Below are 13,341 nucleotides of genomic sequence, written 5' to 3' on the forward strand. Positions count from 1 at the left end.
GAGGAAAATAGGTGCTTATTAAGTTAGTGGCGTAGGCAATTCCAACCTATTCAATGTCTTGCTTTAAATTACCAAGAGGCCTTTGTTAGCATGTGGACAGCTTGATACGCAATTTTTGGTGGGGAAGTAAAGATGGGAAGCGTCGAACATGTTGGGTTGTTTGGGAAGATATGACTATGCCAAAGTATATGGGTGGTCTTGGCTTTCGAGGCATGGAGTTATTTAACTTAGCTCTTCTCGCTCGCCAAGCGTGGTGAATTCTGTAGGACCCGGGGGCTCTCAGTACTCGGATTCTCAAAGACATCTACTTTGCAGAGGGTGAGTTCTTGAAAGCAATAGTTGGAAAGGACCCTTCATGCACTTGGAGGTCAATAATCGAGGGAAGATATACCCTAGTTCAAGGTTTGATTAGAAGGATTGGCATAAGGGAGCAAACTGATATTTGGTTGTCAAATTGGCTATCGAGAGATGGCCTGATGAGGCCGGTATGCTATGCCAAAGATGACCCCCCTCAAAAGGTCAGCGAGTTAATCGATTTGACTCTTTGGAAGTGGGACAAGCAGTTGGTGATTGAATTTTTCTTACTGATGGATGCCAAAATTATCATGAGCATCCCTCTCTATACTTCAGCATAGGGTGATTTTTGGGCGTGGCACTATGAGTAGTCAGGGCTATTCACAGTGGGATCGGCTTATAGAATGTTGGTGCACATAAGAGAGAGGAGATCGACCTAGTTGGAGCACACGACTAGCAGATCTAATACTGGGGAAGAAGAGAAGGAGTGGGCTGCATTTTGGAAGGCGTTGGTGCCATCCAAGGTGAGGGTATTTCCTCTGGTGGCTAGCATGGCAGTCTATCCCTACACAGGATGTCCAGCTGTTGACGGTAGTTAACAAACATTATAAATCATCAATATAACATGTATAAGGGTATGAAAGTAATCACCAACATAGGTTTAGGGGTTTAAACTAACAAATTTCATGAGTTTTGGTGAATCTATGTTTTCAGCAGGGCTTATTAAAAAAACCATTAAGGTGGATCAAATCATCAAATTAAATCATACTTATCCACAGCAAAAATAACCCCAGAAGATTCCAGAAAACTCAAGAGGACACCACACTGAAGCGGAGGGTGAGACGCACTGGCCGGCCCCACCTATAGGCCGGCCGGCCCTTGGGCCCACCAGTCAGCCGCTAGCTTTGTATGTTGGTCCTCCACCGCCTTAAGGATTGAATCCATGCCATTTATTCAAGTCAGTTTGATCGAAGGGTCCAGAATTAAGGCTTCGGCCTATATATACCAGCCCCTAACCCCCACCCTCAGGCTGAACTACATAAGTCAAGATCAGATCAGAAATTTGGGTTTATAGAGAGAAGAGAATAGAGCTCTAATACTTCAAAGGTCTAGTATAGTCTAGCTAGCAAGATTTAAGTAGAGTGTGGGCTATTGCTCTGGATTCTGGATTCATCGTCTATTGGCTGGTAAAGCCATTGTATTCCTTTATATTTTGACTTTGTGCTACTTCAATACTATGTTTCTATTTATTATCTTCCTAGTTTGCTCTAGTAGTATACTTGATATAGTCATGATTGATGATGAATTTATGCATATGTTCGCAAAGCACTTAGCTCAGTACTCGAGTGAGTTAAGTGGTCGACATTATATAAACGTGGTGCTTAAATATTGTTTACCTGCGGATGCATTCTATAGTCTAGGTCATGTGATAGATCGTGGATGTGACACTCCTATTGAGTCCTTTGTAGTCCACTACCCATTTGTAGAACAAGTAGAACCCCGTCCTATTGAGTTAATGATCTTGTCATAAGTATGCATATTTTTTAATATCTCTAGCCACCCCATCGCTCCTCCCTATGGATAAAATATAAATAACAATACCTGGCATACTCCCAGGTGAAATGCTACAATGGTATATTATCTGTGCGCTTATAGATTACTTATTATATATAAATTTACAAGTGTTCTCAATAATTACCAACAACACATTTCTGGCATCATTGCTAGGGATGAAAACTTAGTAAAGAGTGATGCTAAGAAATGCCAACAAGCATTTCTGGTGCTGTTGCCAGGAAGGGGCACAAGGCTAAGAGAATTGATCAAATAAATACTTATAGACGAGATCATAACTTTATTCCTCTGCTTTAGTAGGCTTACCCTTGTTTATCTTTGTTCATATCTTATACAGGGTATTGTAGGATTGGTTGTGATTCACCAACAATCTCCATCAATTAGAATCAACCCAATCAAGAAGAAGCTTAACACCAGTTTCTAGAGCTATGGCTAAAAAGACTCTGCGTGAGTTCTTTGCTCCAAGCACTGAAAACATTCGCATGGGACCAACACTCAAAACCAACAACCTTGAGTTCAAGCTCAAGCCAAGCCTCATCAACATGGTGCAAGCTACTCCATTCAGCAGAAAGGCACATGAAGATGCTAGTGGTCATCTTCAGAATTTTCTAGAGATTAGCAACACAGTCACCATCAACGACGTTGCTCAAGACATCATACTACTCTACCTCTTTCCATTCTCATTAGGGGGAAGGGCGAAGCAGTGGTTCTACACCAACAAAGAAGATATCAACACGTGGGCAAGATGTTCAAAGGCCTTTCTAGCAAAGTTTTTCCCTACAGGCAAGACCAATGCCTTAAGAGGAAAGATTTCCAATTTCCAATAGCAGAAAGGAGAGACTATTCTAGAAGCATGGGAACGTTTTCAAGAATACATTTTAGATTGTCCTCATCATGGGATGGAGGTTTGGTTGCTAATGCAAAACGTTTACCATGGATTAACTCAGAAAGCTCATGAACAATTGGATGCTACTGCTGGAGGATCATTTATGTCACTCACCCTTGGAAAAGCTAAAACTCTCATGGAGAAGATAGCCTCTAATCAAGGTTGGTCCTAATGCAATATTCAAGCATGCAATAAGAGTGAAGAAGTACCAAAAGAGGTGTGTGCATTGTCAACTAAGATGGATGTACTGTTGAATTGGCTTGAACAGCGAGCCAATTACAAGAAAGATCATCAGGCCAAACAAGATGCTTTTAATTCCCAAAACATATGTGGAGAATATTTGGGGGTTGCTTTCCCTGAATCTCAAGAAGATGCAAACATCGTCATCAACAATTTTGCTCCACAACAATAGAGACAAGGATGGGGTCAACAACAACAATGGTCAAATTACCAAGGTAAGTACCAAGGTAATAATTCTTCTAATCCTAAGCAACCATCAGATCAAGCTAGGATTAACAAGAATATTTCTAAGAAGCTTGCTTTTAATGATAAAGTCCTAAAAAACATAAACACTAAAATGAATAGTTTTTCTTCTGCCATAAAAGACCAACTTAGCTGTAATAAAAAGATAGAATCAAAATTAGCTCAGTTAACCGCTGCTCTGTCTTTTGCCACTAACCTTGAGAACAATGCCATAACCACAAGAGGTGGCAAGTCTACTCGTGATCCACCATATCCGATGAGGACAGGTAAGACATCGGCAGCAGTACAAGAGGAGAAGAAGGACGATGAAGTTAAAGAAGTTGAACCACAAGCACAGGAAATGATGCAAGATTTTTATGACACCACCTTCCTACTGTTTCAATGTAGAAATCAAAAAGCTAAAATGGATGAGCCATTTGGTAAGTTCATAGAGGTAATTCAAATGTTATATGTCAATATTCCTCTGCTAGATGCCATATAGGTACCCACCTATGCGAAGTACCTCAGAGACATTCTGATCAACAAGAGACCACTGCCTACCACTGAGATAATCCAGTTAACAGTGGAGTGTAGTGCCACCATCCTAGACACATCACCTGTCAAGAAGAAGGATCCAGGATGTCCCACTATTGATTGTTCAATAGGAAACTAAAACTTTGAGAATGTGCTATGCGATCTTGGAGCAAGTGTTAGTGTCATACCCAAGAAGGTTTTCGACAAGCTCAACTATTCAACACTCATGCCAATGTCAATATGCCTACAACTAGCCGACCAATCGGTCCGCTACCCTACAGGAATCACCGAGAATATTTTGGTGAAAATAAGAAACTTCTTTATTCCAGTGGATTTTGTAGTACTTGACATGTAGGAGGACATGAAGACACCCCTCATCCTTGGGGACCTTTCTTGAGCACTACAAATGCACACATTGATGTTGGAGCTGGAGAAATTAAATTCTATATCAATGGCAAGGAAGAGCGATTCGCCTTCAAGCCAAGACCAGACAATGATCTAATTTGGAGTGGCAAGAGAAGCAAGTGCAACCGTCATGGTCCCCATCTGTGTGACCGACTGATGCACCTGAAGAATAAACATGACTGTAGAAGTCTAGTTCGATGGACTTAAAATTATGAACCCTCACTGGGAGGTAAAATCGATAGTTATCCATATTTACTTTACCATATTGCATTAATCATTTTATCTTAGCATATTTACTTTTCAACATTTGCATTATAAAATAAAAATTCTCATCATGGCATTATAAAATTCAAGCCCCATGTAAATAATTTTTATAGAGCGTAAAAACCCATAATAAATATTTATTGTAGAGGCATAAAAATTTTAAAATACCATCTATTCATCTTCCTATATTTCATAATATCATAAAATATTTTTGCATGGCACATTTATACATGTGTATACGATAGAAATAGATGCATCCAGGATCCAAAGGAGACACATGGGACCCACTTAACCACCACCCATCACTTCTATCTCCACCATCACCTCCATTTCCACCTCCATCTCCACTTAGGTCATTTCTCCACCGAATTTTCACCGACGGCCATTCACTCTTGCTTAAGTGAGAAGCAAAGAAATATCTAGAGGAAGGGGAGACTAGTTTGCCACCATGGGGGGTCGGCCGACCCTGCCACTTGGTCGGCCGACCTACTGCTCTCCTGCCTATAAAAGGCCACCTTCCTGGCTACCTAATTCATCCACACACACTGCAAACCAGCTCTCTAAGTTCAAAATTCCAAACTCCAATTTTGTAGTTTGAAAAATCAACCTAATAGAAGTGTTGTGGGGTTAGGAAAGTTGAGAAAGAGTAAGAGTGAAAGTGTTATCAAAATTTTGAAGATGAGTAAGAGAGACTAAGAGTGGAAGTGATGTTAAAACTAAGAGGGAAATAAAAAAGATTAGAGTGAAAGTTCTGTCAAAATCTTGATTAGAAAATCCAATAGGCAATCAAGAATGACTAATCCTCGAACGACTAACCCTCGGATGACTAACTTCTGGACGGCTAACCGCTAACTTTCTATTTTCCTAATCCGTTCTACGAGTTGTGTTGTCTGTTTATTTTGTAGGAAGATGGGCAAGTATTTGGGTAAGTGTTGGTATTTATTAACGCAAATAGAATATGAAGGATTCTGCAAGCGCACATAATACCATTGTAACATTTTACTAAGAGTATTCTAGGTATCGTTATTTGTATTTTACCACAGGGAAATAATAGAGTAAAGACTTATTGAGTAATAGAGGAATATCTTTCAACATACCATCATATCTTAAGTAGAGGGTAAATATATGGATAGGAATTAAGCATAATAACAGTTAGGGGATAGATCTATAAAGATAAAATAGACTAGTTAACTCAGGAGAACATTGGGTGAGGTAGATTCCTATGATATTCTTATTATAGGATCAAAGTATATATATATATATATATATATATATATATATATATATATATATATATATATATATATATATATATATATCTAAGACTAACTCTACTCTTGTGCACTTTTGGACGCCGCTTAGACAGTAGAGCACCACAAAAAGATAAATCTATTGACATGAATATGGTCATACAATTTAAGAACCTACTCAATTCGGTGTGGACTACAAAGGATAAATGGGGCTATCACCTCCCGCTGCTACCACACAACTAGAGAACATGGTGTACTCATAGGTAGAGCATCGTATAAACACCATGCTTACACGAGGCTCGACTACTTAGCCCAACCATGGTAAACTAGCAGGCCAAGCGCTCTACGAACCCACACACAAAAGTAATGATAACCTCAACTAAGCAAGATACATATTAAAAGTAAGCATAGCCATATAGATAGGAATATAATGAATTGATAATAAGTCTTACAAGATGTAGAAGTGAAGATACAAGGCTTTACCGAGCCTCCAAGACTAGATACGGAACTTGAGCATCAACCAACTCGACCCTCACTCCCGAGCTACTAATCTACTACATTGGAGAGCTCTAGACATAATCCTCCTGGTATGTGTTGATCTGAATGAGAGATATTAATGCGGACGAGGGTCCCGATCTTCCATCAGGTTCAAGATAAACAACGATTTGTTCGGAGAGCGACACACCGATCTGGTTTCGTATCACAAAGACCCAAACCCTACAACCTTAGCACCATGTCTCCTCTGGTTATCAACCGTGTCACAATCTGGTTGACCTCACCAAGAAGGCTAATCCCTACTGTGAGTCAAAGAACACAAGCAAGAACAAGATAAAACGCAACTCAATTGAAGTGACAATTGCAGATGAATGATTAAGCACTCGAAGTTGGGGTCTTGCAAACCGATAACGACGACTGTTCAATGACAGATTGATCTAAAACAAAACCCAAAACCTAATGTAGGTGGTGGCTACTGATTATATAGCATAAGGGATGTCCAAGGATCCCTCTTCATGTCCTAAAGGTGTCCCAACACGTTACAAGGCCCAACGGCCCAAAAGACGACGCAGCGCCGTGACAGATTCTAGATGTCAACTTGTTTCAACTATTCCTATTGATTCTGATGTAATTTTGATGTTGGACCACTTCCATTGGTTTCCTTATGAAATTATCTTTCCATCCATATGTGGATCATAAAAACGGAGTTCGTATGCGACCTAGACGTCCGTTTTACTACACGCTGGTCCTGGAGCCCAAGATGGACTCGAACTCAAGTTGGACTGGGCCTCCGGCTTGGCTTGGACGTCCTTGATTGTCGCAGAACCAACCAATTTATAAGAGTACAAGTACAATGGCAGCCCGCAAGCGGTCGCACTATCATACTTGAACCCATATAAACCCGGTAGTCCGTCGAGTACCATGATGGGTCTCGATAAACGATTTACAACAACCAAGATCGTACATGATTCAACATACATGCCACATATTACATAAAGTTCACAGATACATTTCATCATCAGAGTACGAATAAAAGTTATTACAAACCAAGTTTGATAGATAAAGCGGAAGCAATTAAGTTCAAAAATAAAGTTTCCAACATAGTTTGATACAGTGCCAAATAGGATCACGGTCCACAAAAGCAAAGATAGGGATTAATAAAGAAGCCTGCCCAAGGTTTACTCCTCATCCACGGCGGGATAGAAGCAACTCTTGCAATAACCATGATACACAGTGCCATCTGCAACAATGGGAAATAAAACCCTGAGTACGAGAAGGTACTCAGCTAGACTTACCCGTCATAAACCAAAAATAAAATGACTCCAAGGAGTATGCAAGGCTGTATAAGTGGAGATAGCTTGATAACATTTTGCATAAAGGCAATTGACTTAGTTGTACAATTAGGATTCCTTTATCAATTAATTATGACTATCCATCTCTAGATTAGCAACTATCCTGTGCCAAACATGTGGTATATCAATTTAAAAGCATACAATAGTAACCATAGCAGGTATTGTACTTTCGTATTCATTCGAACCATCATGTTTCATAACACAGTTACTACGATATTGGGACTAGCCAAGTTTCTCATTATCCGGGAGAGACGGCGATTCGAATCGATTTCAACCAGCTGGGAATTTATTCCTAACACAAACCCAGGCACACCACGTGAAGGCAGCCTTAGGTCACCTTTGGTATAACTTAGGTCCATATTTCATGGGTCCGTACCACGCCGCACAATCTAGGACACCAGATGCTAGGTTGTTTAGGCCTAGCCTGCCCTTGGGCTCAGTATGATCGTCCCCCGGAAGGAGCGCACAACAGAACGGGTCCCGGCCTGAGTTGAATTACTCGGCTTCACGGTCGGAATGAGTTATCCGGCCAGCTAAGTGAGAGGCATGCGTTCAATCTTGTTAGAAGCACCAACAATGGTATGATCCTTAATCGACACAAATGGGGATAGATCCACACCCAAGACCTCCATGTCTTGTTGCTTCTCTATCGACATCCCGCCCGGTCTCGATTTTCTTTTACCCCATGGTTCTGTTCCACGATAGCAAATATAGCCAATCGCGCTCCAGTATCCACCTATATCTCGTAGGTGACAGGACATCATCTGACTTCTACCGGTCTAAGCATGGCTAAGCATATATTCAATCCTGGACCTATACCGGTTAAAGGTGTAATATTTGGACAAGGAATTTATATGCATCAAGTGGTTCCATTCAACTCTTATAACCTAATGCATCAATCATAAGTACTTAAGTAATAGTTTGTAAAATACTAGGAGACTTAGAATGCTTCGGGGCTTGCCTCGTAGAAAGGAAGTGGGGAGGTGGTCAGGACACTCCGGAAGCTCTTCAGGATTCTGCTCCGCGCCTTCGGGAGCTGCGACTTGAGGATTCTCCTGCTGGTCCCCTTCCTCTATCTCGTCGAATTCCAGCAACATTATTTCTTCCTCCGATCCTAGATGCATTAATATGGCATAAGATATTGCGAATGCATATATGTTAACAAGTGCATCATGTTCTACTGAGTAGGTGCATATCTCTTCTTGATTATGTAACTAATTACTTCGACAAGGCATCTACTACTTCACAAACAGCAGCTACTTATTTTACTCATAACTGGAGTTCTAATTATCCAAATGCAGTGATCCTAGACTTTCTGGAAAGCTTATAAAATTACCTACAACTTTGTTATTAACTATTTTTACAGCAAACATCATTTTTAACATGCAACTTATCCAACTCTAGAATCTGTCTGGAACCCTTCCAATTTGCATTACAAAGTAACAATACTTCTATTTCATGTAATCATTCAAAGTTTGACAACACAAAGTCTACCAACAGTTTAAGCATACAAAATACATCCAAGAAAATATAATGGTGAAGCCCAAACTATTTCTTTATATGCCTTTATTATTTTATTTGGATACATAGGTTAAATAATAAATGTATATCAAATATGCATAAAAAATTCTTAAAAATTTACAGTGCCTTACTAATGCTACCAAAAGACTACTATAAAAGTTACATGCCATTTTATTCAGTAAAACACTCTATACAAAAAAGACAAAGCATAAAGGCTTAAAATAGCATAAATAGAAAATCCTAGTGAAAAGTGTCAAGCAACAGATTTCCTATTTTTCTTAGCATCCTCATGGTACTAGGATTACCCCCAACAAATTTCATGAATTTTGGATTCATAAATAATTTATAAAAATTCATACAAGGATTAACTATTTATAAAAGAAAAATCTATAACTATAAATCTACATATGCACTAACCATCAAATTTTTACCAGAGCTCATACATGACAAGAATAGCTTACCACAAAAATTTCATAATTTTTGGAGCACAGGAACTCTAGATATAAAATAAACAAGTTTGCATGCATTCAAAAACACATTTCAAATCTCTATTTAAATCTCCCAAAATTTCTACTGTAAGTGTCAAGAATATATTTTTCTTAAATACTTCACTTCCTAAGGAACACTACACAATTTATTGCACAATTTTTGAAGCTACCAAACTGGAGATCTAAAATTCACAAAACACATGAAATCTGAATTCAAAATGAACTAGCTTTCAATACTGCTGTCGCTGACCGGTGGGACCCACTGACAGAGGACCCCACATGTCATCGAGACAAGAACAGAGCAGGCGGCGCTACTCTACTAGCACGGCCAGAGCTCGCCGATGGCGAACCTACCGATGGTGACATCTTCACACGGTGATCTACTCGACTTCGCGCACACGTTGCACTACTTGGTGGGACCTCTCGTCGGAGCTAGACACTACGGCGACGTCAATGGTGGGGCGGAGGTGCGGGTCGACGGTGTTACACCGGTGGAAGCTACGGCGACTCGACCTAGAGCTCGGATGAGCATAACTGAGCTACGACGAACCTATCTAGCTCTCTAGCGTGGCCTGCAGTGGTCGGGTTGGGTCTGACCACGGCGACAGAGGTGGCGGCGGAGCTCCGGTGAGCTCGCGCGTGGCGCTGTGGCTTACCGAGCTTTATCAGCGGGCGCTGGGAGGAGCAGTGGGGTGCTGGGGAGGTGGTGGTGCTATTGCGGTGATGGAGGAGCGGCTAGGCTAGCCGGTGACTGGCAACGGCGATGGTGGCGAGCGGCGCTGCTGCTGCAGGTGCTGCCAGCGACGAGGGAGAAGGCGAAATGTGAAAATGGAGGCGCAGCTGAGTGCGGGCGGTAGCTGGGGTGATAACGCGCGCGCTGCCCTGCCTTGGCCACACACGGTGGGGCTTCGACGACGCACGGCGTCCGCTAGCCACCATGCGGTGCGCAGACTTTGCTCCGGTCAGCCACCGAAGACAGCGATGCAGTTCGTCAGTTAACCCCGATACGAGCCTGACAGCGAGTTTTCATGACGATGCATTTGCTAATCTGTGGCTCCAACGTGCAAACACTCTAAACCGAAATGGTAAACCTATGTACCAGCTACAATTCTTGTTCAAGGATCAAGTTCTAGTTCTCAACCAATATCGAGTAATATCATCCCAAAGATCAGCCTGTCAGGCTGTCAGTCGATATGACTTAGGAAAATTTCATAAGTGTTGAAATGTTGATTTTACTGATTTTTGTGATCCAATTTCACACATGTTAGGAGCTGAATCAGTTAATGACCCAAAAATAAAAGTTGTTCCTTATAGCAAATACTACAACTTTGCTTTAGTGATCTCCTCCATGCAAGGTCTCTAACACCTAATTCAAATTTGGTCAAACATGTCACTTTTAAATGATGATACACTTCAAAGCATGGCTTAATGACCTAATTACCCCTAACCATGAATATCAAAGTTGTTCATAATGATACTCTAAACATGTTTAGGCTAATTGCAAGGTCATATAATCATTTCATGTATTATTCACACATAGAGCTATTTAATGTAATCACATGAAACATGACTTAAGGGCTTGATCATGGGAAATGACATTCATGAACCATGTTCCATTTGCGAACCTAAGTATTGCCAATATATTTTTGTGACTCATATCAACCATCTAAATGTATACACTCATGATCATATGCATAGACACATGGAGTCATGAAATAATGAGAAAAGTTGAATATGTTCAAAGAAACATGTGATAACAAGCAAATGTTGCAGATGTTTCAATCCAATGTTTCAATTATAAATGCTTGTTTATGAATGCTTGATGATCATGCTCATGTTATGCAAGGCTAACACCTGAGGTGTTACATTGAGGGCCTCCTAAGGTGGTGGCCAAGGAGGAGGACGTCCAAGGGCTTTCTTGGTGGGTTCTCCAAGTCCTTGGTGTGTGCTCCCACTTAGGCTAGGGTCCCAAGGATGAATAACAAGCCCATAACGATAGTGTAGCTCCCAACAGAAATAGCGATAGAATATCTTGATGGTTTGGAGGCCTTGCTGATGTGATATTGAGATGAGACCAGATCTATTTGAAATCTTATCAAACAAGCTTTCCATCAAGTGCTCATTGACCACGATCGCACTCTAGATGGCTAAGTTATGGCCTTCCCAATGAAGCACTGTCGAGCTACCGATGAACCAAAAATTCAACTTTGATGAACTTGCACGTTGAGACATATTTGTATCTACATTCAAATAATGACATGTACATGTGAAACCAAGTGAATTGTACCAAAAATCACTATGCAAATATAGGAACGAGCTCACCTTATAAACAATGGTCGTATCCGATGGTGTCATGTCCTCATCATCCTCCCCTTCTTGACAACAAACTGTCCTCAGTTTGGGATTAGCTGAAGAAAACGTTGTTGGTAGTAGCCAACATTGCTCCCCTTCTTGAAATTTAACATGTTTCTTTATAACAAAACTAGGGGAACTCGACATGACAAGATTATAGCAATTGCAATCCTTTGGTTGATCATACTTTTGCACAATATAAGGAGATTTCAGATTTGAACAAATATAGACACGGTGCACCATATACTCTCCTTTACAATTATATTTTCCAATAAAATGATATGTACAAGTAGACAACCATGACAATTCAACACATTTAAGTTTCTCTTCTAAACTACTAAGGGCATATAAAGTATCAAACTCAATATAACCCAAAGTATTTGAAGAATACAATAATTTCTTTTCATCTTTTTCGGTAGCAATGGGAAGCAAATTTTTATGTTCAGCATAAGTAATTGGTTCCAAAGCCAAAGCATCATACTCATTCACTAGTTGTGGCATACGTATAATAAAAGCATTTTCACACAGCTCTTCTTTATCACTAGCATTATTAGAATAATTATTTTTTGACAAAGGCAATTCAGATTTAACATCCAATTCTTTCCTTTCATTAGCAGCTCTATCTCTATTAGTTTGTGCATTTTTAGCATGGTTTAAAGTTTTACCAGACTCCAAAGTATGTGTGGGAGGTGGTGGTGGTGAAGATGTTGTTGTAGTGGCGAAAGTAACCACTCACCTTTTTATCACAGTCTCAACCTTCGCAAATGGTTGCTCCACCCTTGCTAAAATCTGGTTGAGGTTGTCGCCAATGTTGGTATGGTTCTTTTGCTAACATTCCTACAATTCTTTTTCTGCAAGCATAGCAAGCTGGAACAAACGTTTGAGAGTATAAAATTCTATATGGAAAACAATATCTTGTATTTCATGCCTCAAACCACCAAAAAAACGAACAATGGTATCTTACATGTCCTCTACTATCCCACAACGTATTGCACACTTTTGAAACTCTGTATAATATTCTTGGATAGACATATTGCCCTGCTCTAAGCACTGCAATTTGTTATGCCATTCATGCTTATAAGAAGGAGGAATAAAATGATCACGCATAGCTATCTTAAGTTCTTCCCATGTACTAGGTAAAACATCCTCTGCAACTAGCCCATACCACCAAATAATGGCAAAGTCCTTAAACTCACTAGTAGCTTGTTGAACTCTATATTGCTCAGGTACAAGGTGGGCACTAAACTTTTGCTCTACTGTCATCTCCCAATCAAGGTATCCCTCAGCATCATATTGTCCCGAAAAAGAAGGTATGGTAAATTTAACCTTTGCATAAGGATCATCGGGAGCACGATTACGATTACCTTGATGGCGGTTGAAGTGTCGAGAGCCACCCATACCTATGGTGTTTGTGTGAAGATGAAGATGTAATCTGTTTCTCCTTGTTGCTACTCGATCAACATTAC

General features: G+C 40.3%; 1 non-coding gene across 1 annotated transcript; it reads right to left on the reverse strand.

The window, feature by feature from the left end:
* Window positions 1-2,660: 2,660 nt before the first annotated feature.
* Window positions 2,661-2,767, reverse strand: LOC136462143 (small nucleolar RNA R71). The gene has a single exon (XR_010760661.1). It is a non-coding gene; the product is annotated as a small nucleolar RNA R71 (small nucleolar RNA).
* Window positions 2,768-13,341: the final 10,574 nt, after the last annotated feature.

Source organism: Miscanthus floridulus, chromosome 6, assembly GCF_019320115.1.
Source record: "Miscanthus floridulus cultivar M001 chromosome 6, ASM1932011v1, whole genome shotgun sequence".
NCBI classification, from domain to species: domain Eukaryota; kingdom Viridiplantae; phylum Streptophyta; class Magnoliopsida; order Poales; family Poaceae; genus Miscanthus; species Miscanthus floridulus.